Consider the following 19,157-nt stretch of genomic DNA (forward strand, 5'->3'; position numbering starts at 1 on the left):
CATATTAAAGTGGAAGATCATAAAATAAGAAAGTAGTTTTTTGTGCTGAAGTAAAATACCTGGTAATTACCAGTATCACAGTGGGGTTGTAGAAGTAAGAAGCAAGGTAAGTGTGTTTGATGTGTTATGCATTGCATTGGAAATATTTAGTAAGTATATGAAAATTAAGTATATGAAAACTAAGTCCCTCAGTAGGTTGCAGGATCAGACGCCTGCAGCAGCTGGCAATTGCTGGAGAGTGGATGGAGAATATGTTGCACTTTTGGACTCCTAGAGCAGCTGGCAATTGCTGGATAGAGGATGGAGACTATGTTGCAGTTTTGGACTCCTGCAGTGGCCAGCAATGACTAGATATGGCCAGATGTACAAGGGAACATTCAAGTTTTCCATTGGTTTCATTAGTTTATAATAACCTGTTGTTGCCTATGTCTCAGAGGATACACACTAGGAAAAATGAGGTCAGTTTCCACTAAGCCAGGGGTTGACGGTTTCTATATCCCTGGGAAGCATAGCTGCCGAGTCCCTAACAGTGAGCATAGGGCCTAGTCTCCCAGGCAAGTCCCCTTTCAGGGAATTGGCCCTCCTGAGCCAAGCTCAGGAACCACAGGTAGACCCACATTGCCCCCTGCTAGTAAAATGGCAGAACTCCACCAATGTTGAAAGGAGAGCACAGCAGCTTATTCTGTCCTCAATTTAAGGCTGTCTTGAATTTGTGCATCAGTTAGAATATCAACAGAATAATAATAATGGTAGAGGTCATCATTAGTTTTCTATGAATTGTTCAAGTAAAATATTCAGGATTCCAACTAGTGCATTTGAACAACAGGCTAGGACACTAAAAGTATCACAGGATCAAAATCACTTACTTGATATGTCTGACGCAACAGTGGAGTTCTCATAATTGGGGCTAAATCAGGATTCTTTACAGATACCACTGGATTCAGTTTTCTCACCTGTCATTTAAACAAAAAGCATTACACCTTAAAAAAATTCAAAAGAAGGAAAACACTACATGTTGGGAGCGGTCAATACGCGTATACACTGAGTTCAGCAATGCAGGCAACATGGCCACCAGAGCAGAGCCCACTTCCTTGTTCTTCTCCCTCCCTGCTCCTTTTTTGTTTCCCGCCACTGCCCAGACCGATAAGATAGTGCACAGGCGCAAGGCATGAAACTAAGGTCTGCCTCCCACCCGGGCGACAGCAACAACCAATCCTTAGCCTCTACTACCTCACTCCCCGCTCCTCCCCCACCCAAGGGTATATATACTTTGCCCCCTTTAATAAAGTTGCAGTTTGATCAGAACCCTGTCTTGCTGTCATACTTTGTGTCTCTTGCCCCACCATTCTTTCTCGGCAGGTTTCGGGTCTCCGTTGCCGTCCCGCAGGCCGGGGCAACTACATACATAAAGATATGTATTACAGGGCTATACACTAAAAAATATAAATTACTTCACTGCTAAACAACTGGGAAGTGAATTAGTAAATCTTGATTCTTTAATAAGATGAAGTACCAGGAGCTAATGTGGCTCAAGCAGTTGAGCAACTGCTTCCCCCAGGGAAGGTCCTAGGTTTGATCCCTGGTGCCTCCTGAAAATAAAAAAAAGAAGGAAACAACAAACAAATCAACAAAACAAATTAACTCAGGGAGCCACTCTGGTTCAGTGGTTAAGCGCCAGCTTCCCATTGACAAGTTCCCAGGTTCAATCCCTGGCCCTGTACCCCAAACAAAACAAAACAGAATAAATAAATAAATAAGATAAAGTACCATTTAACCCTTTGAAATAGTCATTATCAAGACTGTAAACCAGTAGAGGAAAATATTTGTAACATAACATTGAGTGAATAAAACAAATTATAAAGGTGACTGTATATAGCTACAAATACGTTGTATTAGGTTAAAATGCACATATATACTCTATTAGTAAAAAAAGAACTGATGCAAAATAGCAGAAATTGGTTGTTTTTCATAAAGGGTATTTATTTGGGGTAGAAGCTCACAGTTACCAGGCCTTAAAGGGCAAGCTACCTCCCTCACCAAAGTCTATTGCCACATGCTAGAGCGAGATGGCTGCCGACACCAGCAAGGGGTCAGGCTTCCTGGGCTCCTCTCTTCCTGAGGCTTGCTCCTTTCCCGGGTCAGCTGCTTTGCTCTCTCCACAAGGCCAGCTGTAGATTACAAGGCAAATGGCACATCTCTCTTCCCCGGGCCTCTGCCGTATCTGCTTCTCTGTGTGTTTCCTTCCCAGGCTCCAGCTCAAAAACTCCCAGCTCTGTCCTTTGCCATGTCTTTTCTCTGTAAGTCTCTGTATGTGCAGGGATGCAATGTCCTACTGACATGACCCAATCAAAGGTGTACTCATTATTTAATCAAGTAAAAGTGAAACCTCTCAATTCAATACAATCTAACATGCCTGGAGGAACAGACCAGGTTACAAACATAAGCCAATATCTATTTTTGGAACACATAAACAATATCAAATTGCTACATAGTCTATGAAAAAGATACATGTAGGGAGGAAAGTAAGAACAAAAGGGGCCCCCTCTGGAGGCAGCTGTTTAATAAGAATTGTTCCAATAGTCACAACACCCCTGGGTTGGGGACTGGACCCTTGGTGTGCAGAAGGAGGAGACAGAGTCCCTCCAGGGAAGGGCCATGTGGTCCCCTGAAGGTGGCTGCCTGGGCCTGTTAAGCCAGGATCTGTGATTCTGAAATGAGGTCCCTAGTGTCCTGCCAATCACGCATCCCCATCCATGGCCTTGTAAATGGGATGGGCCATGCCATAAAAGGTTGAATAAAGCAGCCCAGTACTTTGGAGGACAGGGGTCTCCATGTAAGAAGTTTCTATGATTCAGTGTCAAAGGAGGCCTCCTCAGGTTGGAGATGGATTCTGAGTCTCTTGTCTCTGTGCTCAAAAATGCTTGTCCATCGCATCATCCCAATCTTTCTAAGTAAAATTGGACTTCATCAGTTGTTAGCCAGTGGGCATCTGACTAGGCAGTAACACCCACCATAGACAAATGGACGTTTTCTTACTGTCATAAATACCTAAGTTGATAGCAGAGGGGCATGGAGTCTTCAAAAGACTCTCAGTTGTCAATTGGCCCCTTTCTCATTGTCACCCTGAACAAAATCTCCAAGTATGGTTTGACTCTCCAATCAACTAAAATTTGGAACTTTGGTTTTAATTTGGGGTCCTCTTTGGAACCCTGCACATACCAGACTCATAGGCAATTGCCTTTCTCTAGGGTCTCCCATCCATGTTGGGGTAGGTTTCTACTAGCAGGATGGTGGCAGGATCATTCAGAAGAACCCCTGGCCTGCACAGTTCACTAATAGGGTGTTGCCCCATGATAGGCATCAGGGCTTAATAGGGCCTGAGTACATGGTATGGGCATTTTACCGTTTTTTTCTAATTTTGAGACAACCTCTGTAGTTGTAGGAAGAAGCTGGCACCCTGGCTTGGAATTTGTCTTGCCCATAACCCTTTAGCCACCTTGCCAGGGACTGGATCCACAGTAATCCATGGAGTCAGGGTTCAGAGAGTGACAGTAGCAGAGAACAATAGCCACAAAGGGGCCACAGACCCCAGGAACACCACTGCCTGTGGGCTGCCACGTTATACTTCCTGTGAAGGAGGTGCCCCTATTGCACAGTGGAACCCCTGCCTTTGGCCTCTGGGGCACAGTACACAGACGCACTGTTTGTTCCCATATAGTCTCCCAGTTACTTTCAGGCAAAGCCTCGTAATTCCCATGTACTACCTGCCCCAGCAGCCCTAGCACCAGGGCAGGGGTTGCCCACCTCCTGTCCCTATACCAATTCCATTAGGTCAATGACTTTTGGATAAAATTAGCCAATTTGACTCAGACTAATCATGCCCATTCTGGGGAAAACTGGAAACCAAGGTTTCCCCTCTTGACATACAAGGGCTAGCTGTCTATAAAACCCACGGACAACTCAGATTTGCAAAAGCCACAATTTAGGGAGTTTTGGCAAAACCCAACATAAACAACAAGCATCAGCACAAAGTAGAACACACGTTAAGTCACCAAGCCATGGAACCTCCCAGATAGTATTAGTTTTCTGAGAACCAGTTAGTAAGCTAAGAGCAATCAAGAGGCACTATGCCTCACATCCAATGGCTGTGACCAACACACCCTCCCTATTGCACCACTTACTTTTAATATGTATTTTCTTAGAGAAGTTGCGAGCTTACAAAACAATCATACATAACATGCAAACTTCCCGTATAGCACCCCTTCAGCAACACCATGCATTCCTGTGGAACTGCACCACTTATTTTGAATGAGTCAAGTTGGGGATTTAAATTTGGGTCTGGGTGGAAGTCAGGTGTGACTCAACTGGAATCTGAGACCTTAGTGCATGATGAATGTTACTGTAGGTGCTAGGGTGACAGGGTTGCCAGGAGGATAGACAGGAAGTGTAATTAGTTAGGTGGCTCAACCAGAAAGTGTGGAACACACAAGTAGAACAAGAGGAAACTGTGAGCCTGTGTTAGTCAGCCAAAGGGGTGCTGACATAAAATACCAGAAATTGGTTGACTTTTATGAAGGGTATTTATTTGGGGTAGGAGATTACAGATACCAGGCCATAAAGCATAAGTTACTTCCCTCACCAAAGTCTATTTTCACATGTTAGAGCAAGACAGCTGCCGACAGCTGTAAGTGTTCAGGCTTCCTGGTACCTTTCTTCCAGGGCCTAGCGTCTCTGAGTTCAAGTTTCCTTTCTTCCCAGGGCTTGCTTCTTCCTGGACTCAGGGTTCCTTTCTTCCTGAGGCTGGCTTCTCTTTCCTCTTTATGGGGCTCCAGCTTAATGCTTCAGCATCAAATTCCAACATCAAAACTCCAACATAAAAAAGCCTTCAACTCTGTCCTTTGCTATGCCTTTTATCTGTGAGTCCCCACCCCTTGGTCAGTGGGGACTTAATGCCCTAATGATATATCCCAGTCAAAGCCCTAATCATAACTTAATCGTGCCCAGGTACAGACCAGATGACAAACATAATCCAATATCTATTTTTGGAATTCATAACCATATCAAACTGCTACAGTGCCCTTTTAAAAATTTTTGCTTGAATATATTTCAATACTTTTTATTGCCTCCTGCAGGTGTGCTCACATTCAATCACTACCTTCAATGATTCCCTTTGCAAAACACCTTTGCAGCATCCCTAAGAAGAAGTTATTGGAAGTGGATGTGGCTTAAGCAGCTAAGTACTCACCTACCACATGGGAGGTCCTGGATTCAGTTCCTGATGCCTCCTTAAGATGATGAGTGAAGCATGCATGTGATGTGTGGGCCAGGTGTGGTGAGCTCATGCAACAAGATGATGCAGGGAGTTGATGCAATGAAGAGAAACAGCAAGGAAACAAAATGAGAGACACAATGAAAGACATAAGCAGGGACTGCAGGTGGCTCAAGTGATTGGGTACCTCCCTCCCACATGGGATGTCTGGGTTCAGTTCCCACTGCCTCCTAAAAAGATGAACAGAGAGCAGACAGCAAGCACAAGCAAAAAATGGGGGTGGGCAGTGGGGGAGGGGATAAAAGCAAAAAAATGTATACTTCAATCCCTGCTAAAATCCCATTTCAGAAACCAAGACTCGGATGCTTTGAAGGGGAAGGCAGGCACCCGATCTCCTCTCCAGAGCAGGTGGGCCAAGGAGTATGTCAACGGAGGCTCGACTCACAGAAATGCCTCGGCCACCACACACTCACCTCCTGGAGGAGAATGCTTGTTTACAAGACACTTGCACACTTTGTGACTTTGCTGTGCATTCCTGCAGGACAGGGGTTCTGCTCCCTGCTTGGCTCTCCTAGAGGCCCAGAATATGGTAGGTGCATACCTTCATTCCTTGATTTGATCTTCTCCCACACCACAATCAGGCAGCAAATTAGGAAATATGACTGCTGCCAGTGTTAGTCATCTGCTTAGCAGGGTAGATGGAGTCCCTGGCTCCCTGCCCAGGCCTTTCCAACCCAGGTGAGACCTTGGCCACTGCTGGAAGGACGAAGATGTTAATTAGGAGAAAGAACCCTTTCAGTCATTCCTGCAGCCATAATAATTACAATCCTCCTCCTCATCATCTCTAACTCATGTAGTCCTCACACCAGTGGCACCAGTGAGAAAGGAGCTATTATTATCTGTTTTCACAGCAAGGCACAGAGCAGTTAAGTAACTTTTCCAACATCACAAGCCAAGAGGCAGCACTGCTGGGACATGGACTTCATCAGGCTTAAAGCCCAGCGTCTACAGGCTGCTAAAACCTCAGGACAATTAGCATCCCCAGCTGGACCCAGAGAGGCTGCCAGCACAGGTGGGGTGAGTTTGGGTGAGGGATCAGCACTACAGGAAATGTGGAGGTCAGTCAGGAGCCTTCAAGGAGACCCACCTGCGAGCTCTGGCCCTGAGGCCACAGTCTGAGCAAGTTGTGGCCTGGCAGGAGAGGCAGGCACGAGCTCCCTAATTACAAGGTTAATTGTTTCATGGGTGCAGGGTCAGAGGCCAGCCTCTCAGGCACTGGCCTGGGCTGGGAGCCGGGGAGCCTGACCCGCAGGGCTGACCTTGCTGCAGAAGCCTGAAGAGTGGGTGGGAGTGAGGCAAGCAGAGTGGGAGAGCACCCCAAGGAGAGGACACGGCCTGGGTAGGACCTGGGGCTACCGCGCTCGTCTTTCCTTCCCTCTTATCCTTAGAGAGCAAGTGGAAAAGGGAATTATTAAAATTCCCATGACCCTGCCGCGCCCCCAGATGGCCTTGGATCCCTCCTCCATCAAGCAGAGATTCTGCCCCGCCATTCCAGCAGCTGTTTGCACTTGACAAAATGCCCAGTGGTCTTGTTTGATCCTTACAACCACCTGGAGGGAGCAGGTGTCCGGCCCCTGTACAGAGGGGGAAACTGAGGCAGGGGGTGGTCTGCCTTCCTGGGCCGCACAGTAGGTGTGCCTCTCCTCGTCCGGGCGGCCTCCCCCACCCCCGGGCAAGATGCACTTCCTAGCGCCTTGGCTCCGGGGGGCTGGGGTGTCACGTGACACATCCAGGTAAAGCGCTGAGCAGGTGGAGCTCAAGGCCGGGGCTGCCTCGTGACGACGACGAAGCGCCTTCCCGGGGAGCAAGAACGGGGTTTGAGTCCTCCCTCCCCCGAGAACCTGCAGCCCCGCGCAGAGGGGGCGTCCTGCGGGCAGGGGCCCCGGGAGCGGGGACGGGCTGCGCGGGGACAGCAGCTGGACCCCCGGCGACAGGCAGCGGTGAGCCCGGGGTCGGGGTGAGGGGGCTCTGCGGAGGGACGTGGTGGGCGCGGGGCAGGAGGAGCCGGGGAGGCCCGGGGTGCGGTCCAGGGGGCCCAGGCGGCCCAGCGTGAGAGACGCCGCCAGCGCGGGGAGCAGGCGCTTCAGATTGTTTCCACTCTAACACCTTTTTTTAAATGTACTGGATGCATATAATTTCTTTAACACTTTACTTTTTAAATAATTTCAAACTCACGTACTGTGGCAAAAACAATACAACCCCCCCACACACACAGAGGACTCCAACATACCCCCACCCAGGCCCACCACCCGCTTTCAGCATTTTCCCGCCTTTGCTGCAGCAGACTCCTCTTTACAGCAGCATTTACCTGGAATTCTCTTCCAGCTAAATTTAATGACGCACCGTGCAGGAAAGGTGGGTACACACGCGCGGTGGGAAATGAAAGCCCCCATCATCTGTAACTCACCACCCCAGGCAGCCTGGTCATCCTGTGGGGGTCTTCTTCCAGTCTTGAAAAGAAAAGAAAAAATTCACCCCGAAGGGGCAAAAAAAATTCCAAGTGCCTGAGACATGACTGCACCGGGACGTCCCGTGGCTGGGGAGGTCCAGGCAGGCTTCTGGAGAGAAGGTGGGGTTCAGGATGGACCTCGGGGAGTCTGGGAAAGGGCTAAGTTTAATTTCCTCAAAGAGGAAGCTGGAGCCGCCCTGCGCTGAGGAGGGAGGGAAAGGGCTTCCGGCGGCTTTGGCTCGCAGGGAATTTGAAAAATGGCGCCAAAATGAGAGGGCCAATGGTGAGTGCCGGGGGCGGGGCCAGAGCGAGAAGGGCCAATGGTGAGTGTTGGGGGCGGGACTAATGGTGAAAGGGCCAATGGTGAGTGTCGGGGGCGGGGCCAATGGTGAGAAGGGCCAATGGTGAGAAGGGGCGGGGTCAACAGTGAAAACGGCGCCAAATTGGAAAAGCCGCCAGCGGTGGAGGCGGCGCCGAGGCCCAGCCCGCGCGTGTGGAGAGGCGGGAGCAGGGACTGGCGCGGGTCGCGGAGCTTAGTTAGGCCACGCGGAGAGGCTGGGACCCCTGAAGGGCCGAGTCAGTGGGGACCAGGGAGGGCCCTGGTGCTAGGTGGGGGGTATAAGCCTCAGCATTCTTGCTGTTTGGGCGTCGGTCATTTTATCCAGGTCTGCGCGCGTTCTTGCAAGATGGTTAATAAAGTCTTTTCTCCTCCACAGTCGGGGGAGCTTTAGTTTTGTTACAGGTGCGGCTTTCTTTTTAGCAGGAGGGGCAGGGGTTGAAAAGAGCACAGGAACAGAGACGGGATTCCGCCCAAGGGGGACGACAGCCAAGCTGGGAAAGGAGCTAATAACATGGGGCTGCCGAGCGCACCCGCGGCCAGCCCTGCTCCCGCCCACGGCCGCGCCCGCGCTTCATCCCCCAACCACCCGCGGGGGAACACGGAGCGGCCTCATTCAGCACGGGTCCCCGCGGGGGAACACGGAGCGGCCTCATTCAGCACGGGTCCCCGCGGGGGAACACGGAGCGGCCTCATTCAGCACGGGTCCCCGAGCCCACCCACCCCGCACTGCTGTGAGGGGCTGAGGTTCCCACCCAGGGCCGGGGGGACGGCGGGTCCCCGGAAACGCCAGCTGGTTGTGGGGGGTGCCAGCCGCGCCCAGCGCCCACCCGGGGGTCCTCGCGGGGCAGAAGGCGCTTAGAAGCCGCGCACAGCGGGGAAAGGGAAGAGGAAGGGGCGGGCTGGCCCCGAGCTGCGCGGGCCTCACCAGGGCGCCCGGGCCTGACACCCGCCGCGTCTGAGGGGCCCTCGGGCACGCGCCCGCCGGCCTCAAGGAGGTCACCAGGCCTGACTGCTGGTGGCCCAGCCAAGCCCCTCCCCTGCTACCCGGTTAGGGAGGTGGGGAAGGGCAAGGCCTGGCGAGGAAACCAGCGACAACAATGTATTTAAACCTCTCCCGTGGGCGCGCGCCTGCCGGCTCCTGAAGCGCTCGCGCTCCCGTCAGCAGCGTGGGGAGCAAGCCCACCTGGGCTTCCCGTCCCCAGTCCACTCATTCCTGGCAGTGCCCAAGCCTGGGCTTCCTCATCTGTAAAATGAAAGCAGGCAGCGGATGTGGCTTGACCAGTTGGGCGCCTGCCTCCCATGTACCAGGTCCTGAGTTCAATCTCAGGCACCTCCTAAAAACAATCAACTCGGGGGAGCTGGTGTAGCTCAGTGGCTGAGCGCCGGCTTCCCACATTCGAGGTATGAGGTCAATTCCTGACCCCAGTAGCTCAAAAAAAAAAAAAAAAAAGCAGTAACCCCACCCTTCCTTGTCCAAATCTAGTGCCCCACCAACCTGTTGCCACCTTCCTGCTGGCCCCTTCCTTCCCGGTGCCTCCCCACCCCCTTCTCCAGAGGGTACCACCTCTGCGCTGCGCCAGGCACCCGGTCCTCTGCCAGCTGGGGGTTGAGTCAGACCTGGGTCCACCACTGCACCGCCCCGCTGAGCTCGGACAGCCAGAGGCTCCTTGTCTCGGCTCCATCCAGTGTGCACCAGGCCCAGGGGACAGCCGGGGGAGGAGGCGGGCGGAGGGAGACCCAAGGCCGTTGTGCTCTGGCACGCCAGGCCAGGGCAGGGGCTCTGTCAGCAGAAGTCTGACCTCCAACAATGATTTTTCTCCCTGGGTGTTCCAGAAGGCACAAGCCGCCTTCTAATTCAAACCAGCAGGAGGAGGCGCCATAGGCTGAGTCTCAAAAAGTAGACAATTGGGGGGGGGAGAGGGGGGGTGGGGGGGTGGGGTTGAATGGGACCTCACATATATATTTTTAATGTAATATTATTACAAAGTCAATAAAAAATAAAAAAATTAAAAAAAAAAAAAAAAAAAAAAAAAGTAGACAAGAGCCCTCTAAAAGGGCCTCTGGCCAGGGGCCCCCTCCCCGCCTCCTGAGCCAGGCCCGGGCGCATCCCCCATGGGCACAGCACCCCCGCCCCCGATCCCTGGCCCTGCGCGGGCTGTGGAGCCTGCGGTCACCGTGGGAGCTCTGGTTTTAGCTGCGCTCATGAGCACCCTCTGAATGCCAGCCTCTGTGCTAAGAACTGCATGTTCACCACCTCTCAAAAAAACACTCACTCTTTTTTTTCCTCCCTTTAACTTTTTATTTTGACATAATTTCAAACTAACAAGACAGTTGCAAAAATAATACAAAATCGACCCAGAGAACTCCAATATACCTCTTCCCCCCACCCATATCCAGAGCCACGATTTTAACATTTTGTTTCATTTGCTTCATTGGTCTATTTAGCTATCTATCATCAGTCCAAATATCTGTTTATTTTCTAAATATTTGAGAGGTTGTTACATCGTGTTTCCTGAACACATAACATTCCTATGTACCTTTCCTAGGAGCAGGATTATGTAACCACTTTAAGTACAGATTTATCAAGTTCAAGAACTTCAGCATCAATATAAAACTTCCAGTCTATATTCCAATATTTTCGTATGTCCTTTAGGGCCTTTTCTCCCCATTATTTCAACCACCTCTTCTTTTTTTTTTAAAAGATTTATTTATTTATTTAATTCCCCCCCCCCCCCCCCCGTTGTCTGTTCTTGGTGTCTATTTGCTGCGTCTTGTTTCTTTGTCCGCTTCTGTTGTCGTCAGCGGCACGGGAAGTGTGGGTGGCGCCATTCCTGGGCAGGCTGCTCGTTCTTTTCACGCTGGGCGGCTCTCCTTATGGGTGCACTCCTTGCGCGTGGGGCTCCCCCAAGCGGGGGACACCCTTGCGTGGCAAGGCACTCCTTGCGCGCATCAGCGCTGCGCATGGCCAGCTCCACACGGGTCAAGGAGGCCCGGGGTTTGAACCGCGGACCTCCCATATGGTAGACGGTCGCCCTAACCACTGGGCCAAAGTCCGTTTCCCACCTCTTCTTTTTTTAAAAAACTATAGTTTCATTAGAGAAGTTGTACACTTACAAAGCAATCATGCACATGTGCGGAATTCCCATACAACACCCCTCCACCAACACACTACATTGCTGTGGAATATTTGTTACAGATTATGAGATAATACCAGACTATTACCTCCAACTATGGTCTATGGCATACATCTGGCATATTTTTTCCCTACCCCCCTATTGTTAACTCAGCACATCTTTGACATTGATGCAAGAATATTACAGAATTGCTGTTAACTATAGTCCATAGGTTACATTAATTGTATTTTCCCACTGCTCCTCCACATCTTGCAATAGTGGTGTACATTTGTTCTAGTTCATAAAAGGATATTCTTATATTTGTACTACTAACCACTATCAGCCACCTCTGTGTTCAATATATTATTCAGATCCTAGATTATTCTCTAGCTTTCTTTCAATTGACATTTACATCCCCAGATTACCCTTTTCAGCCACAACCCCATTTATAAACCAGCTGTGTTATTAGTTCTACTCACTATAATGTGTTACCATCAACTCTGTCCATTTCCACACTTTTACAGTCAAGGTTTTTTTTTTTAATTGATTTTGTAAAAACAGTACATTAAAAAAATATATATGAGGACCCATTCAACCCCACCACCCCCACCCCACCACTCCCCCCCCACCAACACTCATTCCCATCATCATGACACATCCATTGCATTTGGTAAGTACATCTCTGGGCACCTCTGCACCTCATGGTCATTGGTCCACATCATGGCCCACACTCTCCCCCATTCCATCCAGTGGGCCCTGTGAGGATTTACAATGTCCAGCGATTGCCCCTGAAGCACCATCCAGGGCAGCTCCAAGTCCCAAAGACACCTCCACATCTCGTCTCTTCCTGCCATTCCCCATACCCATTAGCCACCATGTCCACTTTTCCCATTCCAATGCCACCTTTTCTCTGTGGACATTGGATTGGTTGTGTCCATTGCACCTCTATGTCAAGAGGAGGCTCAGATTCCACATGGATACTGGATGCAATCCTCCCGCTTTCAGTTGTAGGCACTCTAGGCTCCATGGTGTGGTGGTTGTCCTTCTTCAAACTTCTACATATATTAAGGATCAGTACACCTTCTCATCCCTCCTCTTATCTCCTAATAACCTGTACTCTAGGTTTTAACTCCATGCATTTATTCTTCACATTTAGTTAATATTAGCAAGACCACACGATATTTGTCCTTTTGTGTCTGGCTTATTTCATTCAGCATAATGTCTTCAAGGTTCACCCATGTTATCACATGTGTCCCAATTTCGTTTCTTCTTACAGCAGCATAGTAGTCCATTGTATGTATATACCACATTTTGTTTATCTATTCATCAGTTGGCTCCTAGGAAAAAAATAATTGTATAAGTGAAACTTACTATATTTCCCTTGGGCATTCTTTGTCTAAGTTCAGCGACCTTCCAATATCCCCAGACAGTCCCACCTGAGTGTTGCAATAGTCTTTGGCAGCAGCTGAGAGGTTGAATAAGCGAATGGGAGAACTTTTTACCATCTCATAGAAGTGACCAAGCTCTGAATTGATCAATGCTAAAAGTTCATGTCATTTTTTCAGCCTGGATATTGAAAATCTAGGTTCTGACTACTGATCCTAGAGTAGAGAGCTCGAGCCATTCTAATGGCACATAATTGTGTGTTGCCCTCAGAGAATATTTGCTGAGTTAATATATTCCTTAAGTTTTGGGACCTTGCTCTATCATATCTTCCACTTGAAGATACCTGATAACTAAACATATATGATAAGATTGGATTTTCCTCTCCTCCACTAGTGTCTTCTCTGGAGTACAGCTGTTTCAGCTCACAGCTCGGGTCTGGAGTGAGATGCCCTGACCAGAAGCTTTAACATAGAGGTGCCTTCACTAACTCATCTACATCCTGCCCCTTTTTAATTCAATCAGATTTTTATTTAATTTTGTACAAATGAATGTTTTACTCATAATTTAGAGAGATTAGGACAAAGGAGGACATTTTATGCTCAGCATGTTTTTTCTGTAATATGAACAAAATTTTACATAGTGTCATTCTAGATGACACATAACAGCTATTTCTGTTGATGACAACATTTTGACTTAGGACAAAAACTATTTAAGCAAAATATTTGACCTCATTATATTTGGTTATTACCTTAGATTTTTAAAAATTTCTTCATGTGACTTTGTTATTTTCTAGTGTCCCTTTATTTCAGTCTTCAGTACTGCAGGTCCTCCTGAGCTAGTTTTGAAAAGAGATTTACAGTTACTTCAAAATTTAAATATGCATTTGCTCTATGATGCAGCAATTCCATTCCTAGTTATTTATCCAGAAGATATAAAAGCATATTTACACATTAAGATTTATCCATGAATTTCATATTCCTTACTTCTAAAAATAGCCCCAAAGAGGAAAAACATCTAAATGTCCACCAACTGGTACATGGGAAATAAAAAGTGATATTACATACAATGGAATATTATCTGGCAATAAAATGGAATTAGCTGTAAATATGAGTAACAACATGGATGGATCTTAAAAATGTCATACAAACTGAGACTGGGTCAGAGAGAAAACATTACTTTCACTCACGATTTCCCATTTATATGGAATTCTAGAAAAGTCAAAACTACAGTGACAGAAAACATCAGGACAGGCTATGGCTTCAGTTGGGTAGAGATTGACTGCAAAGAACTTTTAAAGGTATTGGGTAAAACCTGACTGTAGTGACAGTTGTATAATTGCATAGATATATAGCAGAACACTTAAAACAGATGAACTGTATCCATGTAACACATACAATATAAAGCTGTTTAAAAAAGGTTCTTCCCTTATTGATACAAAGGTTACTGCACATTTCACTTTCCCTTCAACAATATCCACTGCATACATATTGTGTATGGGGCACCCTTTTATCTGCCTTGCCATGAAGTCTGTTTCAAAATTCACCAGTCCCTCAACCATTTAGAGCTGGTAGAGGAACACACTGGGGTTTCTCTCTTGTAATTTGGCAAAAGTCTCAGTTGATCCTTTGGATTTCTGAATCTTGCTTCTTCTGTCCAGCCACTTCCTCCTCTCACCTGTTATCTTCTTATTGCAATGACTGCTCAGTTTAGCCTCACTGAGCCTCAGCTTCCTATTTATAAACTGCAGATAATAGAGCCAATCTCTAGAAGTGTTCTGTAAACTAAATTAATATTTGTAAAGCTTTTAGAACAAATTCTGGCTCATAGTATATTTTTTATGTATGTATGTATGTTAAAAAAATATTGCAGAATCTCCTCACTGTTATTTATCCTACATGCCAGTTGTAATACTTAGAACAATGTTTAATATTGTGGCAAGGGAGACTGCTTTACTCAGTTTAAAAACACTCATTCACTTCCCATTATTTTCATGGTGAAGCCTAAACTCATCACCATATACAAGAATGTCTTTGACCTGGTCTTTATTTCTCTCTCATTTATTTTATATTATTTTATTTATTTTATTATTTTTAATTTTTCAAAAGAAATTTTAGATTACATAAATGTTACATCAAAAATATAAGAGATTCCCATATGCCCCACCCCCTTCTCTTCTGACACTTTCCCACATTAACAACATTTTCCATTTGCATGGTACACGTGTTACAACCGATGAACATATATTGAAGCATTTCTACTAACCATTGACTATAGTTTACATTACACTTTACACTCTGCTGCACACAATTTTATGTGTTTTGATAAAATGTACGATGGCCTGGATCCATCTTTGCAAGAGTTTTTATGACTAAGCCATTTCAAAGTGAGTCCAGAGGTCATTCCAGAGGTTACACTAATTCATGCTTCCGCAGGACCTCATTGACTGCTACAGTCAGTGCCTTAAACAGTGGGGCTCCTGAGGTTCTAGAGATATCTAGACACTATAAGCAAGACAGACAAGCTCAGGAATTTGGCATCTTGTCAGTAGGCCTTACTTTGGAATTTATGCTCCCCAGTGTAACAGAGTTAGACTCATTTATACTTTCCCTACACATAGCTCTTCTGCCCCTTTTATTTGAACCTATAATTAGCACTATACTTGTTAAATATACATCCCTGAGACTTAAATCTTTGGTCGCTTCATGTGCTGGTTGAGCCCTGCATCTCATCAGAGATGCAACACCTACTCTTCATTTCATTGAACTTACACAGGACAACTAATAAGGAGATGATGACAGACAGCGCCCATCCCAAGAAACAGTATTTGTAACAAGCAAGACAGGACCATTCATCTGCCCCATGGGATCTAAGTCCTTTTCAATTAGAAGCAGAGTGGGCATCATCATCCCCAAATCCTCAAGATTGGAGAGTGAACAATGGACTAAAGTAGGTTTATTATTGTTCTATTATAGACATTACTATTTTTGCATTCAAAGAATTTGCATCACTGATATAAAGGCAGTGTCCACCAAAGTTTTTGTGGGGAGGGGAATGAAAGAATAGGTAACATGGGGACATTTTCAGGATATTGGAATTGTCCTGCATGACATTGCAATGATGGATACAGGCCAGTTCTCTCTCTTGATCTCAGTCAGTTAGCAAACATTTTTTGGACATAAACTGCATGCTAATCCCTACACAAGCTAAGTCCTAGACAAGCAAAGGACCAAAAAAATGTTTGAGAAAATTTGCTGTGATGGTAAAAATTTGTCTTCACAATTCTAGTTATTAGAGTGGCATTGATCCATTTCTCAACTGGGTACATCCACTTTTGTATTTTTTACTGTTTATACTACCTTGATTCTTTATCATTTAGAAAATTATATAATCTGATTTTTTCACATCCCAAATATTTAATTTATCATCTCCATAACATATTGTTTATTTTACAGAAAATTAAAAGGAAAGCATTCAGAAATTGATCTGAAAGTTCATGACATTTATTGGAATGGAACTATAAACCTAAGAACCAAAGAATACAACTATGTCAATATTTAGTATTTGAAAGGTAATTTTTCCTAGTTTATCTACTTAACTTATGTACATGCTTCATTAGATCCTATTTTTCTGCAGTAACTGTGTACCAGGCATGAAACATGTAGGAAAAGATTTATCTATGAGCACAAACTCATTTTTTAATAAATGTGTTGTGCTCCAAGTTTTATTTACTTTGCTAGGATAAACTGGTGCAGTGCCAAGGCCCAGTTTCACATCATGGCGGATACTCAGAAAGCCTAGAAAATCATTACCTAGATTTGTAGGAGCAAAAAATGGGTACAGTGGCTCTGCAGTAGAAATTGTGGTGAATGTAAAGGTATGGAATCCATTGCAAATGTCACAAAAGGAAATGCTTCCTCTATCCATATCCAGGAAAATCCCCGCTTGGTGCAGGTGAGGATTCCCCTGGAGCAGAGTCAAAGGCATAGTAGTGGCTGAGCAGAGCGTGGTGTGGGGTGTTACTATCCCGGGCGTCTTTGCCCAGAGATTTTCCACTGCAGTGGTTGGTGGAGGAATCCCCTTTCAACTCAGTTTTACGTTGGGGAGCTGGACAATGGGGGAAGGAGAGGGGAATTTTGTCAAGTTTGTGGATGGTGCCAGAGATCCCGGGCCTTGTGGCCAGGGTTTGAGAGCTCCTCCTGGATGACTCACAGGTTACTCCTTGGGACCTCACACATGAACCCTGAACACAGTTTCTCAGTCTTAGACCTTCTCCCTCTTACAGGTCACACTTACCATAGACCAGCCCTCTCATCTCCCCTCCACACTTCCTTACATAGGGTCTCAAACTTTTACCCATGCCTTCTCTCTCAGATACATGCTCTAGAAATTGCTCTCAGCACACATCTGTAGACATGTCTCATGTAAATGTGCACACATTTTAGAGTTGACACCCCATCCCAGCAAGTGTTCAGTCTTATCCTTTATCTCACTATTTTTCTCCTGGTATAGTCCTCCTCCGTTTCACGCCCCATTTACTAGAAGAAGTAAATTCTGCCAACACGTCACATAATGCCCTAACCCAGGGCCTGTGAGTCATCTGATTGTTTAAGTAAAGTTTTGTTGGAACACAGCTCCAACCTTTTTAACATATTGGTCATGCCTGCTTACATGTTACAAAGGCAAGAGGAAGTAGTTTTGAGGGAGGCCTTGTGGTCCACAAGTCAAATATATTTACTATCTGGCTCATTAAGGAAATGTTTGCTGAACTTAGCTTGCGCTTTGCAGGACTCCTAGTGCCGGCTGCCCTTGCCATCTAAGGACTAAGTGTGAGTTCATGCCCTGCATTTCCAGAGTGCTCTCCACTGAGAAACTGCTCTGTTGTGTGTTTCCTAATGCCTATCTTTGTTTAATCCTGCTTTGGGGGATAATATTTTAACTTGAACTTTAACTATGTAGCTCCTGTTCTTTTAATTTTACCTTCCTTGTTTATAATTCCAGAAGCACTGTTGAATGTTCCTTAAATACAAGTTTTAAAAATATTTTATTGTGATAACATAGATACCACTCAAAATTTTCCATTTTATGTATTTTCAAGTGTTCAATTCAGGAGTATTATGAATTCACACATTGCCCTACTGTCACCACCTCAAATTACCAAAACTTTTTCCTCACCCCAAACAGAAGATCTATACCTTTAAACAAAGAATCCACATTCTGACTCCTCCCTATCCCCCAACCCCTAATAATTTATAATCAGCTTTCTGTCCCTAAATTTGCTTATCCTAGGTATTTCATATAAGTGAAATCAAACAATATTTGTCCTTTTACATCTTGCTCATTTCACTAAACATGATGTCTTCAGTATTCACCCAGGTTGTTGCATGCATCAGGACTTCATTCCTTTGTGTGGATGAATAATATTACACTGTATTATTTACTACATTTTGTTTGTCCATTCAGCTGTAGATAGTTACTTGGGTTGCTTCAATCTCTCAGCTATGTGAGTAAGGCTGCAATGAATGTTTACGGACAAAATGTCTGCTTGAGTCCCTGTTTACAGTTCTATTGACTATATACCTAAATATGGGTTTGCTTGAGCATATGGTGACTTTATGCTCCTCTTTTAGAGGAGCTGCTAGACTGTTTTGCAAACCAGCTAAACCATTTTTCATATGTACGACTGACATTCAAGTTCTCCACATCTTCAACAAGTTTTTTTTTAATTAATAACCATCCTCGCGGGTGTGGATTGCTATATCACTGTGGTTTGAATCTGCATTTCTTTGATGATCAGTGACTAAGAACATCTTTTCATGTACTTAATAGTCCTGTGTGTCTTCCTTAAATAAAAGTTTTAATGGTCATTTTCAAACGCGCATAATTATGAGCAACAGTATCATAACCCACCTCTCCCCAGTCCACGATTGCCTGCCTCCTAGGAACCACCGCGCCTGGAGCCAAGCTCCTGAGTCTCCTCTTTGTCATCTCCTTGAAATTTTGTAAAAAAATGTACATACCTTAAAGTGACATAGTCAAACAGGAGACAAAACGGGCCCGTGCTCCAGGCTGTCCTGGTGCCGAAGGCCCGCGGACCCCGGCCCCTCACAGCGGCGGGCGGCCCACGTGGCTCCCTGGCCTTCGCTTCCTGGTGGTCTCTGGAGGGGCTCCTGGACTAGAGCCCCTGCCAGGTCAGCCCCGCTGCGCCGAGCCCCGAGGGCTGCGCCCAGGGGCGCCTGCTCCGCTGCTGCCTGGCGGCCCCGCAGCGCCCGCGCCCGCCCCCTCCCCGCAGCCCTCCGCGCAGCCCTCTCCGCAGCCCTCCCCGCAGCCCTCCCCGCAGCCCTCCCCGCAGCCCTCTGCGCAGTCCTCCGGGCAGTCGGCTCCGCAGCTCCCGCGCCCTCCCCGCAGCCCTCCCCGCAGCCCTCCGCGCAGCCCTCCGCGCAGTCGGCCGTGCAGCGCCCGCGCCCTCCCCGCAGCCCTCCCCGCAGCCCTCCGCGCAGCCCTCCGCGCAGTCGGCCGTGCAGCGCCCGCGCCCTCCCCGCA

At 46.8% G+C, this 19,157-nt stretch overlaps 2 long non-coding RNA genes across 2 annotated transcripts in view; one reads left to right on the plus strand and one right to left on the minus strand.

The window, feature by feature from the left end:
• Positions 1-19,157, plus strand: part of LOC131274934 (uncharacterized) — a 681,981-nt gene that overhangs the window by 13,721 nt on the left and 649,103 nt on the right. The window lies entirely within an intron of this gene.
• On the minus strand, positions 11,875-18,897 carry LOC131274933 (uncharacterized). Its single transcript, XR_009182226.2, has 3 exons — positions 18,635-18,897; positions 13,366-13,452; positions 11,875-12,568 (listed from the first exon to the last, which is right to left on the minus strand). It is a non-coding gene; the product is annotated as an uncharacterized lncRNA (long non-coding RNA).

This window comes from Dasypus novemcinctus, chromosome 21, assembly GCF_030445035.2.
Source record: "Dasypus novemcinctus isolate mDasNov1 chromosome 21, mDasNov1.1.hap2, whole genome shotgun sequence".
In the NCBI taxonomy this organism is placed as follows: domain Eukaryota; kingdom Metazoa; phylum Chordata; class Mammalia; order Cingulata; family Dasypodidae; genus Dasypus; species Dasypus novemcinctus.